This window comes from Gossypium hirsutum, chromosome D13 (genome assembly GCF_007990345.1).
Source record: "Gossypium hirsutum isolate 1008001.06 chromosome D13, Gossypium_hirsutum_v2.1, whole genome shotgun sequence".
Lineage (NCBI taxonomy): Eukaryota > Viridiplantae > Streptophyta > Magnoliopsida > Malvales > Malvaceae > Gossypium > Gossypium hirsutum.
The window spans coordinates 46,094,522-46,100,307 of NC_053449.1; the positions used below are offsets into that span (position 1 = coordinate 46,094,522).

General features: G+C 29.1%; 1 long non-coding RNA gene across 1 annotated transcript; it reads left to right on the forward strand.

The window, feature by feature from the left end:
- Positions 1 to 431: 431 nt before the first annotated feature.
- LOC107918639 (uncharacterized) lies at positions 432 to 1,769 on the forward strand. The gene is made up of 4 exons (XR_005922905.1): positions 432 to 802; positions 1,054 to 1,081; positions 1,204 to 1,290; positions 1,709 to 1,769. It is a non-coding gene; the product is annotated as an uncharacterized lncRNA (long non-coding RNA).
- The last annotated feature ends 4,017 nt before the right edge of the window (positions 1,770 to 5,786 follow it).

Genomic DNA, 5,786 nt, shown 5'->3' on the forward strand with positions numbered 1-5,786 from the left:
TAATCCTAGTTCAAAATTATTCATTTTGCAAATGTTTTATTTTATTTCTTCACATATTTAGGTTCGGGCATTTGTTCATATAATCTCACTAAAGAGGGCGCCATTTTCATTGTTACTGTTCCAGCTGTTAAAATTAGGTCTGCCTGTCTAGGACTCGATCTTGGTACCAGCCCATAACGATCAAAGTCGAAGCGTGAGCCTATTAATGAAGCAAATTCAATAAAGCAACAACTGGTACCATAAAGAAGCGGCCATAAACTGGAGAGTCTTGACCAATTTGAAAGATCATTTAATGTAGTTGAAATAACTGTTTTTTCTTTCCATTTTTCCATCTTTCCCACCTAACATTCCTATAGAAAGAAAAATTATATTTTTTATCCTTCTATTTTTTTTCATTTTTTTATCTTTTCAATTTTTTTATATTACGGGGCTAAACCATTACTGACCTAATCGGTGAAATCCACCGATTTCTAATCCCTTCCTTGAGCTCAGTTTAGGCGCTGCTTCAGTTTTGGTCCCTGTTTTACCCTCCCCATTCCTGCTTCTGTTTACCGAAATTCCACGTCTTCTGTTTCTTCCTTCTAGCTTTCTTCTCCACTCTCATCGCCTCTTCTCCTTCTCTTTTTTACCTCTCTTTTTTATATAGGTTTTTTTCACGTGTGGTGGGCATGGCATGGCACTGGTATTTTATTATCTCTCTCCATTTCTAGATCCCCAAAACCCTCAAATACTTTTTTTTTATTTTTCCTTCCCATCGATCTCGCCAATGGCCAACACTAATCTCCCTCAAAGAATCATTAAGGTTTCTCTTTCGATCTCAGTCTCATCCTTCTCGGTTTCCTCGTTGGAACCCTTAGAAAATCTTCCTTTTTTTAAAAAAATAGTGTGTTCTTTTTTTTGTGTTTCTAGAGTTTGATTTGGTAGCTGAATTATTTTGGGGTTTTAATGAATCAGAAGCTTCAGTAAAATGTTTTAAGTCTTCTTAGTTTGTTTCTGTGAATTATGTCAATGTTTCATGCTTAATTTTTGTTTCTTTATCTTTGATCTAAATAGGAAACTCAGCGTCTCCTCAATGAACCAGGTAAATACTTTGCTTCTTTTTTTGAAATTCTTGTTGAATATTGTTTGCTATAGGTTTTTTTTTTGGTTTAAATGTTATGGGCTGAAAAATGTTTAATTTTATTGTTTTTCCATTAAATACAGCGCCTGGAATTAGTGCCTCACCATAAGAGGATAATATGCGATATTTCAATGTGATAATCCTTGGTCCAACACAATCTCCATATGAAGGTAGTTGATTTTTTTAATTTGATGGGTTGCGCTTTTTCTTTGTGTTAGAAATGTAAAATTTTAGCATTTATTGTATAATAGTTGGGTCTCAACTGATTGAATACATAAAGATTGACACCATTGCCAATTTTTAGTCATTAAAATGACCTCTATATGCCTTAAGAGTATGATTTTTCATTTGAGAAAATGGTTATGCTGTGTTTATTTTACTTCATCTCTATCTTTTAATGAGAAAGAAGGGGCCCTTGTTTTCAATGTTGAGTGTTGAAATATAAGTCCAATTAGCATGGTTTTAAGTCTTATGCTGTGGTTAGTCTGGTTTTTGGAAGTTGTTTCTGGTAATATCTCATCACTTTTTTTGTCATTCTGCATTTATGTATAGGATATGATGCATTTTCTTGTTTGGTTATTTGTTTAGGAGGGGTTTTCAAGTTGGAACTATTTTTGCCTGAAGAATATCCTATGGCTGCTCCTAAGGTAGTCAGCATTGAGTTATTCTTAATGTTTAACATGATCTTCATGTTTTGGCATCTGTTGGGGTATGCTTGATTGATTTCCCTTGATATATGATATTGATTGACTTTACATTGGGTTTTATTATGAATTAGGGATACACTAGTTTACATGTAGAGAATGCTGTCTTTACTTTGTGTGACTGTTTTATCTGTCACGTTTTTACTGTTAGTGCATCTAGTTTCCAAGCATATAATAACTTAAAGCATTATTTAGTATTTAGTTATTTGTAAGCTGTCTTTAATTATCTGTTAGTGAAGTAAGTACTCACTTTTTGCTTCATTGACCAAGCTTTAACTGACCTATATCAAGTTGCGTTATGTTTCTTGAGGATTACTTCTTAGCTGTCTCTCCCGATAGAACTTGTTAAATGATTGGCAATAGAGATTTCCTTTAACCATCCAACCATTTTTTGATCGACCAGTTGTTGTAATTACAACTTTCTTTTGGATTTTACAGGTTCCCTACTATCTTGATGAAGCTACAGGATGGGGTTTGGAAGTATCTGAGCTTAAGAAACTACTGCAAGAAACCAAGTCTAATGGCATCACTGTTAGGGCCTTGGTTGTAATAAATCCAGGTAACCCAACAGGACAGGTATCAATGAAATGCTTTCAGAAAAGTATATTATAAATGAAAAAGGTTCCTGCAATTTCATTTTTCTCATTTTGATTGCAGGTTCTTGCTGAGGAAAACCAGAAGGCAATCGTGGATTTCTGCAAGGAAGAAGGTCTTGTTTTGCTAGCAGATGAGGTAGGTTGATTTGCATATGTTCTTGCTTTACCATTCGTTAACAATGACTTCGCTTTCCCAAGGGCAAGTTTGCACTGACCTTGATAACCACCTTGGTTTCACAGGTTTACCAGGAGAATGTTTATGTTCCTGAAAAGAAATTCCACTCTTTTAAGAAGGTTGCCCGATCTATGGGTTACGGCGAGAAGGATATACACTTGGTATCTTTTCAGTCGGTCTTGAAAGGTAACATTGGTTTATCTTATTTCTATTATTTCCTTTACGGAATGTGAATGAGCTTATACAAAGTTTGGAATTTTGACACAGAATATAAACTCTTTTACTGTCTCCAGGGTATTATGGAGAGTGTGAAAAAATGGGAGGTTACATGGAGGTTACTGGGTTTGGTGCTGATGTGAGGGAGCATATATACAAATTAGCATCTGCGAATCTGTGTTCTAACATCACTGGTCAAATTCTTGCTAGTCTTGTCATGAGTCCACCTAAGGTTATATCTTTTGTCATTTAAAGCCAGTTATCTGTTTGTATTCAAATGACATTGGATGTATGACATAGGACTAAATAGATTTTGAGCTTTGACAAGCTGCTTATAAGCATTGTTTCTTATAGAAGAAACACATTATTGGAGAAAGCTTTTGAATCCCAACTATTGGATTTGGGTTTCTTTTTGACAATTTGTTTATTGTGCTTTTGTTTAGATGATGAGAAAGGAAAGTCAAGAATTATATTTACTCGTGAAGATATTTGTAATTTAAAAAAATAAAAATTCAATATAAATTTAAAATAAGAGTTTAACTAAAAAATAAGAGTTAGTGGCAAAAATTAATAAAATTTAAATTTTAGTGGTAAAATTCAATAACATAAAAATTAAGTTACAAATTTACTCATATTTTTTTTTAAAAATAACGGCAAATATAAATAAAAATAAAGTACAGTGACAAATTTCAATATTTATCTATAGTATGATGATAAATTCGCACTTTAATATTTTTTAAGAAAACAATATTTGAATTTTTTAGAATGGTACGGTAAAAAAAATTTAATAGTTTTTTAAAACATAATTATTGTGCCAGCTATTTTAAAATTTTTACCAAACACAATTTTTAACATTTTTAGATAATTTGGTAAGAAATTAACTGTATTCCAATTATTAAATAATATGGTAATTTAAAATAATTTTAATACAAGATCATATATATCTAATATAATTAATCATCATTAATTTGAATTTATATTAAATAAGTAATTGAAATTATATATATTATTAAATTATATTTAATAATAATTATGTGAAATTATATTTCATAGTATTATATATTATGATTTTAGAAAATTCATATAAGAATATTTAATATTAAGAATTTTATTGAATTATATATTTTTATTAAATTATATTTAATAATAATTATGTTAAATTATATTTTATAGTATTATATATTATGATTTTAGAAAATTCATATAAGAATATTTAATATTAAGAATTTTATTAAATCGTATATTTTAATTAAAATATATTTAATATTAATTATTTCAAATTATATTTTATAGTATCATATATTATGATTTGAGTAAATTCATATAAGAATATTGATTATTAAGAATTTTATTAAATTATATATTTTAATTAAAATATATTTAATAATAATTATGTTAAAATATGATTAAATTATTTATTACTGATATTAATAATCTTATTAAAATTTAATAACAATAACAATAATCATTTATCTAAACAAATTTCTGCTATGGGTATTCTAGTCATTTTAGTTTTTTCCCTTATGCTATTACACCTCCATTCCATTCAACCAAACACAAGAATACTATTACGCCTCTATTCCATTACATTCAACCAAACAATTGATTTGCTATTATGCCTCTATTCCATTACGCCTCTATTCCATTACACCTCTAATCCAATACACTTCTAATCCAATACAGCGAACCAAACGTGCCCTAAAATTGTTAACTTCATTTTATTAAAAATACTTTTTAAATAATTTATCTTTTTAAAAATAAAAATTCAAATTATCATATTTAATTTTTATCTAAAATTACCTAAAATAATATAAAATATTATATTAATTAGACTAAAATAAAGAAATGAAAGTTTTTCGAAAAATAAATATTTACTTTTATCAAACAATATAATTATATGCAATACTTATTTTTACTAATTTACCAAACAATTTCCTAATTTAAATTAAGTACTTATAAATTCAATAAAAATATTTAAAACCTAATTTTCCTGCACTTATCTTTCAGCTTATTAAACAAAACCTTAACTACCTCAATAATTAAAAAATCAATATAAACAAAGTTTAGAAAGAGAAATTTAAACGATAAGAATTATTTATTAAAATAAATCAAATCAATTAATTGAATTTTAATAGCCTAAATCGTTCTAAATTAGTTTTAAAATTAAGTTCTCATTTGATAAAGAGTAATTGTGGAGGGGTGGAGAGAGGATTTATGTGAAGAATCAAGCTTATGGTGAAAAGTTGGGTTAGATGTTGGTTTCTTGGAGAGTCTCCCTCACTCTAATAAGGGGCGTTATAGTTATATATGAGCCGTTGTTTTAGGTTTGAACATGTGTTCATGGGTATTGGGAACATGACAAGCCTTCTCATTAGTCCGACGATGTCTCTTTGCTAGGTCGGTGATGTGGTTTTACATGATGAAAGCACAAAGCATATGTAAAATGGGTGACAACTATCCCATTAAGCGAAGCTCACTAGTTGGGTAAGAAGAAGGGCGAAATAGGGTGTTACACTTCTTATTCAAATCTAATTTTATATTTAAGTTTCAATAGAATTCTAGAATACATTTATATAAGCTTCTAAAAGAAGGATAAAGTGGGAAAAAAAATCTCGGTGAAGAAAATTATAGTATAATATGGTAGAATTTTTCGATTGGATAAAACTATTGTTGTGAATGAAAGTATTAACAAATTTCCCTCGTAACATGTGGATGAAAGTATTATCAATATGGCATTAGTCAGCCTAGGCCCTGATCAAACATATTAGTCAATTTCACTACTGGGGTTATGTAATTAGTTTATTTTTTTTATTTTTTATTTTTGGAGTCCCGTAAGACCAAGTAAAGCAGCAAAAATGAGCAAATTATACACTAACCAAATGTAATACTATGTGTTTTAAAGCAAATCAATGACACTTGACTCAGTTTCCCTGGCTTTGGCTGTAAAATCCTTTAATCAAAAAATGACACGACCA